Genomic DNA, 21322 nt, shown 5'->3' with positions numbered 1-21322 from the left:
CACCCTTCATTGGTTCATGTGCAAGGGGTGAGGGTTTATTGGATATCATACACACAGATGTATGTGGACCTTTCAGATCCGCCACAAGGGATGCTAACCGCTTCTATGTGACTTTTACTGATGATTATAGTAGACATGGGTATATTTACTTAATCAAGCATAAGTCAGAAACCTTTGAAAAGTTCAAAGAGTTTAAGCAGGAAGTGGATAATCAATTGGGCAGGAAGATAAAGATGCTCCGATCCGATCGAGGAGGAGAGTATCTTAGTATCGAGTTCCAAGACTATCTTAAGGAATGTGGAATTGTTTCACAATTGACGCCACCTAGGACACCACAACTTAATGGTGTGGCTGAGAGGCGCAATCAAACCTTGCTAGACATGGTTCGTTCCATGATGAGTCGAGCTTCGTTACCTATCTCATTCTGGGGGTATATCTTAGAGACTGCCGCCTATATCCTTAATCTAATCCCAACTAAAAAGGTTTCCAAAACACCTCACGATATGTGGACAGGGAAGGTTCCCTTATTAGCACACATCAAGGTTTGGGGTTGCGAGGCTTTTGTGAAAAAAGAGACTCACGGGAAGCTTGAACCTCGAAATGAGCATTGTATTTTCACCGGCTATCCATAGAAATCCTTTAGATATCTCTTCTATAGACCGAGTGACAATGTTGTCTTCGTTGCAAGGAGAGGAGTCTTTCGCTAGAGAGAACTCATATGCCAAGAGGACAGTGGGAGGCAAATTGACCTTGAAGAGCTTCAATAGTTAAGCGATGAAGGAACCTCAAACGCTAGTGCTTAACCCAAGGAGGAAACTTCTGTTGAATCGATCAACAAGTCCTTACCTCTGAGGCGTTTCAGTAGACTTAGACAGGCACCTGAGTTTTATGGTTTCCATATTACTATTGAAGGTGACACATTTATCAGTGATAGTACACTGGTAAACTTGGATGAACCTAACAACTACAAGGAAGCCATGACAGGCCCCGAGTCCACGAAATGGAAAGAGGCAATGGACAGCAAGATACAGTCCATGTATGACAATCAAGTTTGGAACTTGGTTGACAATGTACCGGGTCGTAAGACGGTCTGGTGCAAATGGATCTTCAAGAAGAAGACCGACACGGATGGGAAAGTACACACTTATAAGGCGCGATTGGTTGCGAAGGGCTTTACTTAAACTCCTGGAGTTGACTATGATGAGACCTTCTCACCAGTGGTTAAGATTAGATCTATAAGGGTTAGGCTAGCCATAGCTGCATTTCATGATTATGAAATGTGGCAAATGGATGTCAAAACCGCTTTCCTTAATGGGAAGTTGGCTGAAGATGTTTACATGAGCCATAGGGTTTTGTCAATGCAAGGTACCCTAATAGAGTGTCTAAGCTTGAGAAATCCATTTATATATTGACAAAATCATCTCGCAAATGGAATATTTGTTTCGATGAGAAAGTCAAAGAGTTTGGATTTTCGAGAAGCGAGGATGAGTCATGCGTATATGTCAAAGCTAGTGGGAGTACAGTTAGCTTTCTGGTGTCGTATGTAGATGACATACTTCTCATAGGAAATGACATTCCTGTTGGATAAGGTGTCTAAGTCCATAACTATTTCTGGTATGTACTTGACCCGACCCGGCATGGTCCATTTGGGTTGCATGGCACCATGCAATTGGATAAACTAAAATGAGAGAAATAACACTTATGGTTTATTAATATATTATAAGTTCTAATATATTAATAATATTATTTAATTAGTTTGATCAAGAATTAATTTAGAATTAATTAAGTGATCAAAAGATAACTAATTAAATATATGGGTAGATTATGTAAATCTTCCATATCTTATATAGTGGGCTAAGAGGCTCCATGGATTATCAAGTTGGGTTACACCCATAGGATGCTCCATGGATGCTCCATGGGAGTTACAAACCCATGGGTCATGGAAATGAAGAGTCATGACACATTAGGGTTTACATGGTGTAACCCTAGATGTGTCAACACTATATAAGAAACCCATTCTCCACCAAAATCGGACACACATAAGAAACAAGAGGGCTAGGCCGATTTTAGAAGTGTGTATTCTCTCTAAAGTCATTCCAAAAGCATTTGGTGTTGTGTGAAGCATTTGAGGCATCACACTTGGGGTGCTAGGCTCACAAGGTTTCAAGGATCATAAGCAACAACAAGGTAAGTTATTCTATCTTTCATGCAAGTTAAAATTTGTTCCCCATGTATGCTAGATAGGAATATAACCTTGGAATTCAACTTTGCATGATAATTAGACAAACATAGATCCAAGGTTATTAGGGTTGCATGTACACTTAGGAAGTGTTAGAATGCTCAAAACCCATCAGTGGTATCAGAGCCAGGTTCGTTTGTTGTTTTTTTTTTTTTTTGTGTGTGTGCAAACAGCTTGAAAAAAAAATCGTTTTTCTGTTTTCTGCTCGTATGAAAGTTTGCACATTTGTTGCTGGAAATGGACTAGAAACATTACCCTAAACTGTTTTGATATTTTAAAGCTTGTTTTAGATGGTGTAATATTTATGCTAATCCATTTACAATGGCAATTATTAAAATTACAAGTTTTTTTAAGTGTAATTTTTGATTCTTGAAAGTGTTCATATTCATGTTCTTGAACTTATGAAGATTAGATGATCATAGGAATTGTTTGTAACCTTCATGGTAGTTTAATTCATGATCATAATGTGTTTTAATAGAGTCCATAACTTGTCCTCAAGTTATGGAAAACCAAAAGTCTCACTTTTATTAAAGCCATTAAAAGAACACAAGATTTATAAAAATGAAGACTCTTCATTTTTATTACTCAATTAATTCATAAGTTATAAGAAATAAAAAGTTTTGGAAGTTTACAAAAACTTGCCCTCAAGTTTTGGAACATGTAAAGTCTTGATTAAAACTTTAGTTCCAACCCTTATAATTTTAAAAGTTAAAATTCAACCCTTATACTTTATAATATTATAAGTTACTAATATATATATGTATAACGTCAAGTCGTCTTACCGCTAGTACGCCTCATTCACGAAGCCGGTCTATAAGGGGGGTATAAGGTTGTTGCCTATAAAATGGCAACTTAATGGGTGTTCACTCTCACCCACCGCTTCCTTGATCGGTGGAGGGTCGTTAGCCGAACGGGTAAGACAAGGACTTATAAATTCTCATTAAAAGTATGATGAATATTATAAAGTAACTAAATGCTTTTATTAAATTCCCAATCTTAGTTACTTTAGGAAAATGTGAATAAGGTGCTAATCCATGAAATTACACTTTACACTTTGTTTAAGTCGTTGGTGGAGCGTGTGTGGTTAACCGGCACACTAACTTGGACTTAACAAGGTAGGTAAAGGGTGACTTAAGGTTTACCATAGCATCGGTGGAGCGTGTGTGGTTTACCGGCACATCGATTGAGTGATAAACCTTGAGGGTACCAAGTGATTTGCATGGTTACTTCACACCTCGTTTTGTGATCCTCGGTATCCCAGTCACAAAACTTGGAGGGCACACTCGAGATTGAAACGTGCCTTTGAAAAGTTCATTGAATCTCAAAAGAATCTAGGAATTTCTAAGAACCAATTAAAAACCTAATATTTATATTTCGTTTTTCATGGTGGAAATTGGTGAATCGTCATTCACCTACCTTTCAAATATGTTATAGCTTGGATTACGGCATACCTCTTCTAAGTTATAATATATTGTGATTGGATCCTAGCCTTAATATTACATTTGGGTGTTTTATTAAGGACTCTCTTAATATCTAAACTAATCTTGTCCTCTTCTTTCAGATGTCTTCAAACAATGCTGCTTCTGGCTCTAATCCTAATGGCTCCTTTACCCTTATGAACTTGTGTGGGAAAGTCACTTTTGATGGATCCAACTTCAATGAATGGATCAGAAACATCAGGATGATTACCCGCTACGAGGACAAAGAATATGTCCTTGACAAGGAGCTTAAGGAGATTGATGAGACCACTGCAACTCCCCAGGAGATCGCTGACTTCCGGGCACATGAAAGGGATGCTACAAAAGTGGCATACATCATGCTGGCCACCATGACAGCGGAACTCCAAAAGTCCTATGAGGACTTCTACCCTTTTGAAATGCACCAAGATCTGATGGAAAGATACCATCAAAGTGCACGACAAGAGAGGTATGAAATCATATGCTCTATCATAACAACCATGATGAAGGACGGGGAATCCGTCACGAGCCACATGCAGAAAATGCAAAGGTATGTGGATCGCTTGCTGAAGCTTAATTTGAACTTCCCTGGGGAGCTTGCAATAGATATCATTTTGCACTCCTTACCATCGTGCTATGATCAATTCCGCATGACATATCACATGAATAAGAAAGAGGTCACACTCAGCAAACTTCAGGGACTCCTCAAGACCGCAGAAACAGGTCTTAAGGGTAAGTCGGTTGTTAACACTCCTACTCCAAACTCCGCCCCGGTTTTGGCAATCGGGAAAGGTAGAGGGAAGAAGAGGAAGAGCTCTTCGAAGGGTACCAAGGCTAGGACCCTTGATGGCTCTTCTTCAAGTGGAACCAAGAAAGGTTTTGTCACTCCTTCTTCTGACCCTAAAGAGGCTGAATGCTTCTATTGCCATGAAAAGTCACATTGGAAGCGGAACTGCCCAAAGTACCAGCAAGATGTGAAGGATGGGAAAGTTAAACCCAACCATGCAGGTATTTACACTATCTTATCTAATAACTCACCCCATTCTAACTCTTGGGTCCTTGATACCGGTTGTGGTATTCATATATGTTCTGATTTGCAGGGACTAAGAAGAAGTGAGAATGTGGAGCATGGAAGAATAAACTTAATCATGGGGAATAGGAAAGCTTTACCTGTCACCAAGATTGGAGTTTATACTTTATCGCTAAGTAGTGGGTTTAGTTTAGATTTGAATAAATGTTGTTATTCGCCAAAAATGGCAAGAAATATTATTTCCTTTCATGCATTGTATAAACAAGGTTTCACCTTTTCATTTGATAATGAAGTTGGTTCGATTAATGCTTTCTTTAATAATGTTCTTTATTTTAAAGCATTACCTTGTGATGGTGTGTATGAAACTGTATCTGTGGTTGATAACTTAGGAAATAATGTATTGTGTATTGATTCTGTTAATGATAATAACTTGGATAAAGCATCATTATGGCATTGTCGTCTTGGACATATAAGCAAGAAACGCATAGGCCAACTCCAAAAGGATGGAGTATTGGAGTCATTTGACCTAAAGTCAGATGATAGTTGCGAATCATGCTTACTTGGAAAAATGACAAAGTCACCCTTCACAGGTTCTTGTGAGAGGGGTGAAGGTTTGTTGGATCTTATACACACGGATGTGTGTGGGCCCTTCAAACATGCCACAAGGGATGCTAATCGTTATTATTTGACTTTTACTGATGATTACAGTAGATATGGATATGTCTACTTAATCAAGCATAAGTCAGAGACTTTTGAGAGGTTTAAAGAGTTTAAACAGGAAGTCGAGAATCAATTGGGCAGGAACATTAAGATGCTTCGATCCGATCGAGGTGGTGGTATCTTAGTTCAGAGTTCCTCGACTATCTTAGGGAATGTGGGATTGTCTCATAATTGACACCTCCCAGGACACCGCAGTTGAATGGTGTAGCTGAGAGGCATAATCGAACCTTGTTGGATATGGTTCGTTCCATGATGAGTCGAGCTTCGCTACCAATCTCATTTTGGGGGTATGCCTTAGAGACTGCCGCCCATATCCTTAATCTAGTTCCCACAAAGAAAGTTGCCAAAACTCCTCATGAGATGTGGACTGGTAAAGTACCCAAACTAGACCACATTAAGATTTGGGGTTGCGAGGCTTTCGTGAGACGCGAGACTCATGATAGGCTCGAACCTCGAAGTGAGAGGTGTATTTTCATCGGCTACTCATAGAAATCCTTTGGTTACCTCTTCTACAGACCTAGTGAGAATGTGGTCTTTGTAGCTAGGAGGGCGTTCTTTCGAGAGAGAGAGTTCATAAGCCAAGGAGACAGTGGGAGGCAAGTTGACCTTGAAGAAATTCAAGAGTCAAGTGGTGAAGGAACTTCAAACCCTAGCACTCAACTTGAGGAGGAAACTTTTGTTGAGCCAATTGACTAGTCTGTACCTCTGAGGCGTTCCACAAGGGTTAGGAATGCACCTGAGCATTACTATGGATTCCATATTACTGCGGAAGGTGATACACTTATCAGTGATGAGACACTGATAGGTCTGGATGAACCTAACAGTTACGCGGAAGCCATGGCAGGCCCTGAGTCAGCCAAGTGGAAAGAGGCAATCGACAGCGAGATACAGTCCATGTATGACAATCAAGTTTGGAACTTGGTTGAGAATGTACCAGGTCATAAGACTGTAGGGTGCAAATGGATCTTCAAGAAGAAGACCGACATGGATGGTAATGTACACACTTATAAGGCACGACTGGTTGCAAAGGGTTTCTCACAAACTCCGGGAGTTGATTATGATGAGACCTTTTCTCCAGTGGCCAAGATTAAGTCTATTAGGGTTCTGTTAGCCATAGCCGCACTTCATGACTATGAAATATGGCAAATGGATGTCAAAACCGCTTTCCTTAATGGAAAGTTGGCTAAGGATGTTTACATGAGTCAGCCAGAGGGTTTTGTCAACACAGAGTACCCTAATAGAGTGTGTAAGCTTGAGAAATCCATTTATGGGTTAAAGCAAGCACCTCGCAGATGGAATCTTTGCTTTGATGAGAAAGTCAAGGAATTTGGCTTTTCTAGGAGTGAAGATGAATCTTGTGTATATGTCAAGGCTAGTAGGAGTATAGTTAGCTTTTTGGTATTGTATGTGGATGACATACTACTCATAGGAAATGACATCCCAACTCTGCAGGAAGTTAAGTCCTGGCTTGGGAAGTGTTTCTCTATGAAGGACCTAGGAGAAGCTGCCTATATTCTAGGGATAAGGATCTTGAGAGACCGGAGTAAAAGACTAATTGGACTTAGTCAGAGTACCTACTTGGATAAGGTGCTGAAGAGATTCGGCATGCAGGACTCCAAGAAAGGAGAGTTACCCATCCAGAGTAAGGCCAGATTGAGTAAGACACAAAGCCCTAGTACTGAGGCTGAGATAGCATAAATGAGTCGAATACCTTATGCTTCGGCTGTAGGATCGATCATGTATGCTATGACGTGTACTCGACCTGATGTAGCCTTTGCTTTTAGCATGGTTAGCAGGTATCAGGGGAACCCTGGCAAGGCACACTGAACTGCGGTAAAGAATATCCTCAAGTACCTACGGAGGACTAAGGATTGGGTCCTTACCCTCGGTGGGAGTGAAGACTTGAGAGTTGTAGGGTATAGTGATGCTAGCTTTCAGACTGATAGGGATAATTTCCGCTCTCAGTCAGGCTCGGTCTTTACCTTAAATGGAGGAGCAATTTCTTGGAAGAGTTCCAAGCAAGAGACAGTGGCTGATTCAACTTGCGAATCAGAGTATATAGCAGCTAGCGAGGCAGCAAAGGAGGCGATATGGCTGAAGAACTTCATTGGAGACCTTGGAGTTGTACCAGCTATTAAAGAGCCAATGGAAATTTTCTGTGATAGTGAAAGTGCAGTTGCCTTAGCCAAGGAACCAAGGGATCATGGGAGATCCAGACACATCGACAGAAAATACCATTTCATCAGACATCGAATAGAAGGACTCCTCGTGGCAAAGAGGGTATCATCGGATGAGAATCCAGCAGATCCCCTCACGAAGGGACTGACTCGGGTTAAGCATCTCCAGCATGCTCGGAGCATAGGGCTGAAGGATGATATTAGATTTAGTAGTTAGATAACCTTGAAATTTGTAAAGTGTAATTGACATTAGATGATGAATAAAAGGTGTTTTATTTATGAGTAAAGTGTTGCTATCTCTTGTCGATCGTTTACTATATTTCTTTTGCATGTTTTGACTTCCAGAATAATTATGTTTGGTATATCATATTATTCGAACCTCCACAGTCGGTCATATGTCGGAAGTAGGTATGAATCAAGACTGTCATGATTGGTTGCAGAGGTCTAAGCTGTTGGACATGGCTACAACACTCATGAGTGCTCATAAGTTCTGAGCATTGGACTCAACCCACACTCACTGGAATCACTTCATGGAATTTATCTCGAGTGATCGTGAGACGGTAATATCATATAAGTCTTCAAACCTAGAGATATGATTTGTTACTTATGAGTTGGTTATGCATTGATTGTACGTTAACGCATTGGTAACTCGATGTTATAAAACATGCTTTTGTGTATAATTCAATGAGTGGTAGAACAAACATATGAGTCGAAGTTTATCTGTTCCTTCTTGGATTAGAATCTGATATCTGGGCCCCTCGATGATTTTGTTTTGACCTATGTACCGGGCCCGGTCAGAACTAAGTTGATGTGTTCAATTAAGTTCTTTGTCAAACAAATCGGAAATCGGGAAACAAACCAATGGACAATAAGTAAGACATTGTTCCATGTATTTGTCCGGCTGATATCTAGAACAGAGGATTATATGATCACTTATCTTAAATGGCGTATCATCATCTTCTCAGTTCCGAGAGACCTTGAAAGAGCTACGATTGCCGATCGGTTCCTGAAGTATTGCAGTTATAGTTATTAGACTTATCCAAGTGGGAGACTGTTGGATAAGGTGTCTAAGTCCATAACTATTTCTGGTATGTACTTGACCCGACCCGGCATGGTCCATTTGGGTTGCATGGCACCATGCAATTGGATAAACTAAAATGAGAGAAATAACACTTATGGTTTATTAATATATTATAAGTTCTAATATATTAATAATATTATTTAATTAGTTTGATCAAGAATTAATTTAGAATTAATTAAGTGATCAAAAGATAACTAATTAAATATATGGGTAGATTATGTAAATCTTCCATATCTTATATAGTGGGCTAAGAGGCTCCATGGATTATCAAGTTGGGTTCCACCCATAGGATGCTCCATGGATGCTCCATGGGAGTTACAAACCCATGGGTCATGGAAATGAAGAGTCATGACACATTAGGGTTTACATGGTGTAACCCTAGATGTGTCAACACTATATAAGAAACCCATTCTCCACCAAAATCGGACACACATAAGAAACAAGAGGGCTAGGCCGATTTTAGAAGTGTGTATTCTCTCTAAAGTCATTCCAAAAGCATTTGGTGTTGTGTGAAGCATTTGAGGCATCACACTTGGGGTGCTAGGCTCACAAGGTTTCAAGGATCATAAGCAACAACAAGGTAAGTTATTCTATCTTTCATGCAAGTTAAAATTTGTTCCCCATGTATGCTAGATAGGAATATAACCTTGGAATTCAACTTTGCACGATAATTAGACAAAAATAGATCCAAGGTTATTAGGGTTGCATGTACACTTAGGAAGTGTTAGAATGCTCAAAACCCATCAGTGGTATCAGAGCCAGGTTCGTTTGTTGTTTTTTTTTTTTTTGTGTGCAAACAGCTTGAAAAAAAATCGTTTTTCTGTTTTCTGCTCGTATGAAAGTTTGCACATTTGTTGCTGGAAATGGACTAGAAACATTACCCTAAACTGTTTTGATGTTTTAAAGCTTGTTTTAGATGGTGTAATGTTTATGCTAATCCATTTACAATGGCAATTATTAAAATTACAAGTTTTTTTTAAGTGTAATTTTTGATTCTTGAAAGTGTTCATATTCATGTTCTTGAACTTATGAAGATTAGATGATCATAGGAATTGTTTGTAACCTTCATGGTAGTTTAATTCATGATCATAATGTGTTTTAATGGAGTCCATAACTTGTCCTCAAGTTATGGAAAACCAAAAGTCTCACTTTTATTAAAGTCATTAAAAGAACACAAGAGTTATAAAAATGAAGACTCTTCATTTTTATTACTCAATTAATTCATAAGTTATAAGAAATAAAAAGTTTTGGAAGTTTACAAAAATTGCCCTCAAGTTTTGGAACATGTAAAGTCTTGATTAAAACTTTAGTTCCAACCCTTATAATTTTAAAAGTTAAAATTCAACCCTTATACTTTATAATATTATAAGTTACTAATATATATATATGTATAACGTCAAGTCGTCTTACCGCTAGTACGCCTCATTCACGAAGCCGGTCTATAAGGGGGGTATAAGGTTGTTGCCTATAAAATGGCAACTTAATGGGTGTTCACTCTCACCCACCGCTTCCTTGATCGGTGGAGGGTCGTTAGCCGAACGGGTAAGACAAGGACTTATAAATTCTCATTAAAAGTATGATGAATATTATAAAGTAACTAAATGCTTTTATTAAATTCCCAATCTTAGTTACTTTAGGAAAATGTGAATAAGGTGCTAATCCATGAAATTACACTTTACACTTTGTTTAAGTCGTTGGTGGAGCGTGTGTGGTTAACCGGCACACTAACTTGGACTTAACAAGGTAGGTAAAGGGTGACTTAAGGTTTACCATAGCATCGGTGGAGCGTGTGTGGTTTACCGGCACATCGATTGAGTGATAAACCTTGAGGGTACCAAGTGATTTGCATGGTTACTTCACACCTCGTTTTGTGATCCTCGGTATCCCAGTCACAAAACTTGGAGGGCACCCTCGAGATTGAAACGTGCCTTTGAAAAGTTCATTGAATCTCAAAAGAATCTAGGAATTTCTAAGAACCAATTAAAAACCTAATATTTATATTTCGTTTTTCATGGTGGAAATTGGTGAATCGTCATTCACCTACCTTTCAAATATGTTATAGCTTGGATTACGGCATACCTCTTCTAAATTATAATATATTGTGATTGGATCCTAGCCTTAATATTACATTTGGGTGTTTTATTAAGGACTCTCTTAATATCTAAACTAATCTTGTCCTCTTCTTTCAGATGTCTTCAAACAATGCTGCTTCTGGCTCTAATCCTAATGGCTCCTTTACCCTTATGAACTTGTGTGGGAAAGTCACTTTTGATGGATCCAACTTCAATGAATGGATCAGAAACATCAGGATGATTACCCGCTACGAGGACAAAGAATATGTCCTTGACAAGGAGCTTAAGGAGATTGATGAGACCACTGCAACTCCCCAGGAGATCGCTGACTTCCGGGCACATGAAAGGGATGCTACAAAAGTGGCATGCATTATGTTGGCCACCATGACAGCGGAACTCCAAAAGTCCTATGAGGACTTCTACCCTTTTGAAATGCACCAAGATCTGATGGAAAGATACCATCAAAGTGCACGACAAGAGAGGTATGAAATCATATGCTCTATCATAAGAACCATGATGAACGACGGGGAATCCGTCACGAGCCACATGCAGAAAATGCAAAGGTATGTGGATCGCTTGCTGAAGCTTAATTTGAACTTCCCTGGGGAGCTTGCAATAGATATCATTTTGCACTCCTTACCATCGTGCTATGATCAATTCCGCATGACATATCACATGAATAAGAAAGAGGTCACACTCAGCAAACTTCAGGGACTCCTCAAGACCGCAGAAACAGGTCTTAAGGGTAAGTCGGTTGTTAACACTCCTACTCCAAACTCCGCCCCGGTTTTGGCAATCGGGAAAGGTAGAGGGAAGAAGAGGAAGAGCTCTTCGAAGGGTACCAAGGCTAGGACCCTTGATGGCTCTTCTTCAAGTGGAACCAAGAAAGGTTTTGTCACTCCTTCTTCTGACCCTAAAGAGGCTAAATGCTTCTATTGCCATGAAAAGTCACATTGGAAGCGGAACTGCCCACAGTACCAGCAAAATGTGAAGGATGGGAAAGTTAAACCCAACCATGCAGGTATTTACACTATCTTATCTAATAACTCACCCCATTCTAACTCTTGGGTCCTTGATACCGGTTGTGGTATTCATATCTGTTCTAATTTGCAGGGACTAAGAAGAAGTGAGAATGTGGAGCATGGAAGAATAAACTTAATCATGGGGAATAGGAAAGCTTTACCTGTCACCAAGATTGGAGTTTATACTTTATCGCTAAGTAGTGGGTTTAGTTTAGATTTGAATAAATGTTGTTATTCGCCAAAAATGGCAAGAAATATTATTTCCTTTCATGCATTGTATAAACAAGGTTTCACCTTTTCATTTGATAATGAAGTTGGTTCGATTAATGCTTTCTTTAATAATGTTCTTTATTTTAAAGCATTACCTTGTGATGGTGTGTATGAAACAGTATCTGTGGTTGATAACTTAGGAAATAATGTATTGTGTATTGATTCTGTTAATGATAATAACTTGGATAAAGCATCATTATGGCATTGTCGTCTTGGACATATAAGCAAGAAACGCATAGGCCAACTCCAAAAGGATGGAGTATTGGAGTCATTTGACCTAAAGTCAGATGATAGTTGCGAATCATGCTTACTTGGAAAAATGACAAAGTCACCCTTCACAGGTTCTTGTGAGAGGGGTGAAGGTTTGTTGGATCTTATACACACGGATGTGTGTGGGCCCTTCAAACATGCCACAAGGGATGCTAATCGTTATTATTTGACTTTTACTGATGATTACAGTAGATATGGATATGTCTACTTAATCAAGCATAAGTCAGAGACTTTTGAGAGGTTTAAAGAGTTTAAACAGGAAGTCGAGAATCAATTGGGCAGGAACATTAAGATGCTTCGATCCGATCGAGGTGGTGGTATCTTAGTTCAGAGTTCCTCGACTATCTTAGGGAATGTGGGATTGTCTCACAATTGACACCTCCCAGGACACCGCAGTTGAATGGTGTAGCTGAGAGGCATAATCGAACCTTGTTGGATATGGTTCGTTCCATGATGAGTCGAGCTTCGCTACCAATCTCATTTTGGGGGTATGCCTTAGAGACTGCCGCCCATATCCTTAATCTAGTTCCCACAAAGAAAGTTGCCAAAACTCCTCATGAGATGTGGACTGGTAAAGTACCCAAACTAGACCACATTAAGATTTGGGGTTGCGAGGCTTTCGTGAGACGCGAGACTCATGATAGGCTCGAACCTCGAAGTGAGAGGTGTATTTTCATCGGCTACTCATAGAAATCCTTTGGTTACCTCTTCTACAGACCTAGTGAGAATGTGGTCTTTGTAGCTAGGAGGGCGTTCTTTCGAGAGAGAGAGAGAGTTCATAAGCCAAGGAGACAGTAGGAGGCAAGTTGACCTTGAAGAAATTCAAGAGTCAAGTGGTGAAGGAACTTCAAACCCTAGCACTCAACTTGAGGAGGAAACTTCTGTTGAGCCAATTGACAAGTCTGTACCTCTGAGGCGTTCCACAAGGGTTAGGAATGCACCTGAGCATTACTATGGATTCCATATTACTGCGGAAGGTGATACACTTATCAGTGATGAGACACTGATAGGTCTGGATGAACCTAACAGTTACGCGGAAGCCATGGCAGGCCCTGAGTCAGCCAAGTGGAAAGAGGCAATCGACAGCGAGATACAGTCCATGTATGACAATCAAGTTTGGAACTTGGTTGAGAATGTACCAGGTCATAAGACTGTAGGGTGCAAATGGATCTTCAAGAAGAAGGCCGACATGGATGGTAATGTACACACTTATAAGGCACGACTGGTTGCAAAGGGTTTCTCACAAACTCCGGGAGTTGATTATGATGAGACCTTTTCTCCAGTGGCCAAGATTAAGTCTATTAGGGTTCTGTTAGCCATAACCGCACTTCATGACTATGAAATATGGCAAATGGATGTCAAAACCGCTTTCCTTAATGGAAAGTTGGCTAAGGATGTTTACATGAGTCAGCCAGAGGGTTTTGTCAACACAGAGTACCCTAATAGAGTGTGTAAGCTTGAGAAATCCATTTATGGGTTAAAGCAAGCACCTCGCAGATGGAATCTTTGCTTTGATGAGAAAGTCAAGGAATTTGGCTTTTCTAGGAGTGAAGATGAATCTTGTGTATATGTCAAGGCTAGTAGGAGTATAGTTAGCTTTTTGGTATTGTATGTGGATGACATACTACTCATAGGAAATGACATCCCAACTCTGCAGGAAGTTAAGTCCTGGCTTGGGAAGTGTTTCTCTATGAAGGACCTAGGAGAAGCTGCCTATATTCTAGGGATAAGGATCTTGAGAGACCGGAGTAAAAGACTAATTGGACTTAGTCAGAGTACCTACTTGGATAAGGTGCTGAAGAGATTCGGCATGCAGGACTCCAAGAAAGGAGAGTTACCCATCCAGAGTAACGCCAGATTGAGTAAGACACAAAGCCCTAGTACTGAGGCTGAGATAGCAGAAATGAGTCGAATACCTTATGCTTCGGCTGTAGGATCGATCATGTATGCTATGACGTGTACTCGACCTGATGTAGCCTTTGCTTTTAGCATGGTTAGCAGGTATCAGGGGAACCCTGGCAAGGCACACTGAACTGCGGTAAAGAATATCCTCAAGTACCTACGGAGGACTAAGGACTGGGTCCTTACCCTCGGTGGGAGTGAAGACTTGAGAGTTGTAGGGTATAGTGATGCTAGCTTTCAGACTGATAGGGATAATTTCCGCTCTCAGTCAGGCTCGGTCTTTACCTTAAATGGAGGAGCAATTTCTTGGAAGAGTTCCAAGCAAGAGACAGTGGCTGATTCAACTTGCGAATCAGAGTATATAGCAGCTAGCGAGGCAGCAAAGGAGGCGATATGGCTGAAGAACTTCATTGGAGACCTTGGAGTTGTACCAGCTATTAAAGAGCCAATGGAAATTTTCTGTGATAGTGAAAGTGCAGTTGCCTTAGCCAAGGAACCAAGGGATCATGGGAGATCCAGACACATCGACAGAAAATACCATTTCATCAGACATCGAATAGAAGGACTCCTCGTGGCAAAGAGGGTATCATCGGATGAGAATCCAGCAGATCCCCTCACGAAGGGACTGACTCGGGTTAAGCATCTCCAGCATGCTCGGAGCATAGGGCTGAAGGATGATATTACATTTAGTAGTTAGATAACCTTGAAATTTGTAAAGTGTAATTGACATTAGATGATGAATAAAAGGTGTTTTATTTATGAATAAAGTGTTGCTATCTCTTGTCGATCGTTTACTATATTTCTTTTGCATGTTTTGACTTCCAGAATAATTATGTTTGGTATATCATATTATTCGAACCTCCACAGTCGGTCATATGTCGGAAGTAGGTATGAATCAAGACTGTCATGATTGGTTGCAGAGGTCTAAGCTGTTGGACATGGCTACAACACTCATGAGTGCTCATAAGTTCTGAGCATTGGACTCAACCCACACTCACTGGAATCACTTCATGGAATTTATCTCGAGTGATCGTGAGACGGTAATATCATATAAGTCTTCAAACCTAGAGATATGATTTGTTACTTATGAGTTGGTTATGCATTGATTGTACGTTAACGCATTGGTAACTCGATGTTATAAAACATGCTTTTGTGTATAATTCAATGAGTGGTAGAGCAAACATATGCGTCGAAGTTTATCTATTCCTTCTTGGATTAGAATCTGATATCTGGGCCCCTCGATGATTTTGTTTTGACCTATGTATCGGGCCCGGTCAGAACTAAGTTGATGTGTTCAATTAAGTTCTTTGTCAAACAAATCGGAAATCGGGAAACAAACTGCTGGACAATAAGTAATACATTGTTCCATGTATTTGTCCGGCTGATATCTAGAACAGAGGATTATATGATCACTTATCTTAAATGGCGTATCATCATCTTCTCAGTTCCGAGAGACCTTGAAAGAGCTACGATTGCCGATCAGTTCCTGAAGTATTGCAGTTATAGTTATTAGACTTATCCAAGTGGGAGACTGTTGGATAAGGTGTCTAAGTCCATAACTATTTCTGGTATGTACTTGACCCGACCCGGCATGGTCCATTTGGGTTGCATGGCACCATGCAATTGGATAAACTAAAATGAGAGAAATAACACTTATGGTTTATTAATATATTATAAGTTCTAATATATTAATAATATTATTTAATTAGTTTGATCAAGAATTAATTTAGAATTAATTAAGTGATCAAAAGATAACTAATTAAATATATGGGTAGATTATGTAAATCTTCCATATCTTATATAGTGGGCTAAGAGGCTCCATGGATTATCAAGTTGGGTTCCACCCATAGGATGCTCCATGGATGCTCCATGGGAGTTACAAACCCATGGGTCATGGAAATGAAGAGTCATGACACATTAGGGTTTACATGGTGTAACCCTAGATGTGTCAACACTATATAAGAAACCCATTCTCCACCAAAATCGGACACACATAAGAAACAAGAGGGCTAGGTCGATTTTAGAAGTGTGTATTCTCTCTAAAGTCATTCCAAAAGCATTTGGTGTTGTGTGAAGCATTTGAGGCATCACACTTGGGGTGCTAGGCTCACAAGGTTTCAAGGATCATAAGCAACAACAAGGTAAGTTATTCTATCTTTCATGCAAGTTAAAATTTGTTCCCCATGTATGCTAGATAGGAATATAACCTTGGAATTCAACTTTGCATGATAATTAGACAAACATAGATCCAAGGTTATTAGGGTTGCATGTACACTTAGGAAGTGTTAGAATGCTCAAAACCCATCAGTGGTATCAGAGCCAGGTTCGTTTGTTGTTATTAGGCTGGGTGTTTACCCTAAATGGAGGAGCAATAACTTGGAAAAGTTCCAAGCAGGAGACTGTGGCTAATTCAACGTGCGAATCAGAGTACATTACAGCAAGTGAAGCATCGAAAGAGGCGATATGGTTGAAGAACTTCATCGGAGACCTTGGAGTTATGCCATCCATAAAGGATCCCATAGAAGTATTTTGTGATAATGAAGGGGCGGTTGCCTTAACCAAGGAACCGAGAGATCATGGTAGATCAAGGCACATCGACAGAAAGTACCACTTCATAAGACATCTGGTAGAAGAAGGACACCTCGTGGCGAAGAGGATATCGTCACAAGACAACCCAGCAGATCCCCTTACACAGGGACTGAATAGGGTTAAGCACTTGCATCATGCAAGAGGCATTGGGCTAAAAGACGATATTAGTTTTAGTAATTAGATAAATTAGAAACTTGTAATAGCTAAATTGTAATTGACATTTTGATGATTGAATAAAAGGAGTTTTTATTTATAAGTAAAGTTACTGTCTTGTGTCAATTATTTACTATTGTTTCATTTTGCATGTTTTGACTTCCTGAATAATATAATTATTCAAACTATCCACAGTCGATCATACATTGGAAGTAGGTATGAGGCTAGACTGTCATGAGTTGGCTGTAGATGTCTAAGGAGTTAGACATGGCAAGAGTCTGCTACACCATTCATGTGTGCTTGTGAAATAAGAATTTGAGCATTGGATCAACCCGCACTCATTAGAATCACTTCATGGAATTTATCACGAGTTATTGTGAGATGATAATATCATATAATCTTCAAACCAAGATATATGAGTTGTTGACTAAAAATTGGTTGTGCATTGATGATGCGTAAACGCATCAGTAACTTGATGTCATAAAACGTATCGTTGTGCATGATTTAACGAGTAGTTAGTACAAGCATATCGATTCGAAGTTTATCTGTTCCTTTTATCATAAGAAGGATCAAAAGCGATATATGGACCCCTCGATGATTTGTTTTGACCTATCTACTGGGCCCGGTCAGAACGAAATTGATGTGTTCAATTATGTTCTATGTCAAACTAATCGGAAATCAGGAAACTAATTGCAGGACAATAAGTATGACTATATTGCATGTATTTGTCCGTTGATATCTTGTAGAACAGAGGAGTATATGATCACTTATCTAAGGACAGTCACTGACTGGGTCAGAGTTCGACAGCGGCTTTTCGAAGCTACGATTGTTAATCGGATCTTGAAGTTACATTGGCAGTTATAGTTATTAGACTTATCCAAGTGGGAGACTGTTGGATTTGGTGTCTAAGCCCATAACTATATCTGGTACGTACTTGACCCTATTGTAGCATGGTCCTTTTGGGTTGTCTTCACCAGTGCAATTTTATAGGATGGACTTTTGAGAATAAGATTATTGGTGATTTATTAATATATTATAAGTATAATATATTAATTGAGAAATCATATTATTTAATTAGTATTGGTCAAGAATTAATTTGGAACTAATTTTGTGATCAAAAGTGACTAATTAAATCTAAGGGGTCGATTATGTAAATCATCCATTCTTATAGTGTGGGCCAAAGATCCATTAGGGTGGGCTAAGTGGTTCATGGATAGTCCATGGAGCTTTAACCCATGGAGCCTAAGGGATATGGAAGGTCATGGTGCATTAGGGTTTCATGGATGAAACCCTATCCTTGAGAAACACTATGAAATCCTCCCCTTGGTGTCAAAATCGGGAACACATGTACACAAGAGTATAGAACCGATTTTTAAAGCCACAAGTCTTATTCTCTTAAGCCTCCTTTGCATATTGGTGTTTGTGACACATTAGAGGCACAACACTTGAGGTGCTCAAGCTTCCAAGGTCAAGAACTACACAAGAGGTAAGTTATCTAACTAGTTGTTACTTTGAATTGTATGCTAGTTAAGTTATATGCTTTGGAAATTTGAAAATGCATGTTAAATTAGAGAAAACATAGTTCCAAAGCATCTAGGGTTGCACGTGCACCATATGAGTGTTATAGTGCTTAAAACCCAATAGAAGCTACATTGGCAGTTATAGTTATTAGACTTATCTAAAAGGGAGACTGTTGGATTAGGTGTTTAAGCCCATAACTATAATTGGTATGTACTTGACCCGATAATAGCAAGGTCCATTTGGGTTGCAACTCTCTGGAGCAATTTGATAGGATGGATATTTGAGGAAGAGGTTATTGTGATTTATTAATATATTATAAGTATAATATATTAATTGAGAAATCACATTATTTAATTAGTATTGGTTAAGAATTAATTTGAAATTAATTCAGTGATCAAAAGAAACTAATTAAAGTTACGGGGACTGATTAGGTAAATCAATAATACTTATAGTTGGACCCATGATCCATGTTGACTAGGGTTTGGACTAAACCTACATGAAAGTCCATGAAAGGTTTAGCCCAAAAGGCCTATGTAATATGAAGAGTCATGGTAAATTAGGGTTTGCATGGTTGTAATCCTAAGCTATAAAAGAAGTCCCTAACACCCTAAAATCGGCCCCTTATGCATGCTAAAGTAGAGGCTAGCCGATTTTGAGCTCCTAAACCTCTCTCTCAAGTTCATTCTCTTGTTCTTGGTTTGTTGTAAGACATTTGAGGCATCACACTTGCGGTGCTAGGCTCCTAAAGGTCAAATACAAGCAAGCTACTACACAAGGTAATCTTCTAACTATTTTATGATTCAAATGTTATCTTGCATGCTAGTTTAGGCTTTATGCTTTGGAAAAACAATGTTGCATGTATAATTAGAGAAAACTTTGATCCAAAGCATTAGGGTTATATGTGCACCATAGGAATGTTAGAGTACATAAAACCCATCAGCTTTGTCATAGGTCCTTGAGAATCGAGAAATTTCCTTGTGCTTATAGTGACTCCATCATAAAAAATTGTAATTTCTTGTTGCACGTTGAAATAATGTTGAGGGCAATCTCGTAATAATCCCTTATAGCGCTCCCAAGCTTCATATAATGATTCCCCAACGAGTTTTTGGAAGTTTTGGATGTTTCTCTTAAGCTTTGCTACTCTAGAATGAGGGGTGAGTTGTTGAATAAATTCATTTCTAAAATCATCCCATGTTGTGATCGCTTCAGACGGAAGTGATTTCAACCAATCTTTTGCTCGGTCCTTGAGTGTGACCGGTAGAAGTCATAACATCACCACATCCTTAGTTACGTTGGGAGCATTGAAAATTTGAAAACTCCACCACTTCATCTGTGTGATTGTATAGCGTCCTCGTAGTCCTTCGCAAAGAATGGAATATCTTTTAGCATGCTAAGGATGTGTCCCAGAAGCTCAAACTTTGTATTGGTAGGAGTTTCGGGTGGCACAAGAGCCGACCCATTGTTCTCCCTCATACATCGATTGTACTCTTCCATTGTCATGGTTGTGATGTCCCCCATTGTTTTGTAGGATTTGCTTTTCACGTTCTATCTGAAACAAGAGAAAATAAACGCGTAAAAATGAACAAAATTTTATAAATTAAAAGTCAGATCGATTTCCACGGCATGGGATTTGGAAAACAGAAAATTGAAAAATATTTCTTTTCAGGATTTTACTTCTCAGAAAGGATCAATAACTAACGACAGATAGGTTTTAAGTATAATAAAACCGTTCCTCGACCACGGTGGCAAAAACTTGATGTGTATTTATTATACTCGTTTTATGTTTATAAATTGCACTTATTGTCCACTAAAAATGATACACAATTAGGCAAGTGTACATATTCGTTTGACAAAATAGAGATGGTAAGTACGGGTTGTCGAACACTTGGGGAACGAGAATGATTATAGATTAAAATATCTGGTAAAATTTAACTAAGTAGATAAGCAAATTGGGGGTTGGTTCTGATTTTGCAAGTTCAGAAAACTAACTTTCTTAAGAAAAAAAGTAACTTGAACTAAAGACAAACAGACAAACAATTTCAAAGACAAGAATTAAAGAGAACTTCCGTTTAGGTTTGATTAGCTAAGTCCCTGTGGTTGATTCTAACTATAGTGATTATGACGAGTACTAATGATCATATTACCAATCCTTTGATATAACATAACTACCAACTCAGTGATCGGGTGAACAAATAATTATATAAATCAGTATTAATTTCGAATTATGCAAGACTTGAATTATAAACTAACATTAATGAGCATAATATCAATTACATACATGAATGGTCATCACATATAGGCTTACACATTAAAATTACCAACTTTTCTATTTAACCCTAGACTTATGATTAAAGTCCCAGTCATACAAACCTAATGATCATAGTACTCATATGATTCAACTAATCAAGATATAATGATCATCTAATCTCAATAATACTCAATAATAAACAAGAAAAGATTAATCATTTTAACACATAAGGATCTTTTAACAAGCTAACATAACAAATAATCAACTAGATTAAAATCTGAAATCGTAGAATCAAACCATAGTTCCTAAGCTTCTCTACCCTAAACGAAAGTTGAGGATTTTTAGCCCATAATCATGACAAAAGAACAAGTAAAAGCAAAGAAAACTTTATACTTCATGACTGAAACAAAGCAAACCGAGTAATTAAGTGTAATTATGTCTTCAATCTTTTCAAAACTGGCTTTTTAAACGTATTCTAATCTCTAAAGCTCCAAAAAGGGTTCTGTGATCATCTCTGGTTGAAACAAACTTGTTGCATAATTTAGGGTAAGAGGCAAAACCGATCTTTTTA

General features: G+C 38.8%; 1 non-coding gene across 1 annotated transcript; it reads left to right on the top strand.

Annotated features, from left to right (window-relative positions):
* The first annotated feature begins 19531 nt into the window (after window positions 1–19531).
* Window positions 19532–19637, top strand: LOC145168052 (small nucleolar RNA R71). Its single transcript, XR_013741646.1, has one exon. It is a non-coding gene; the product is annotated as a small nucleolar RNA R71 (small nucleolar RNA).
* Window positions 19638–21322: the final 1685 nt, after the last annotated feature.

This window comes from Lactuca virosa, chromosome 3 (assembly GCF_052849685.1).
Source record: "Lactuca virosa cultivar CGN04683 chromosome 3, Lactuca_virosa_CGN04683_v6, whole genome shotgun sequence".
In the NCBI taxonomy this organism is placed as follows: Eukaryota; Viridiplantae; Streptophyta; class Magnoliopsida; order Asterales; family Asteraceae; genus Lactuca; species Lactuca virosa.
This window is presented reverse-complemented; position numbering and strand designations above follow the sequence as displayed.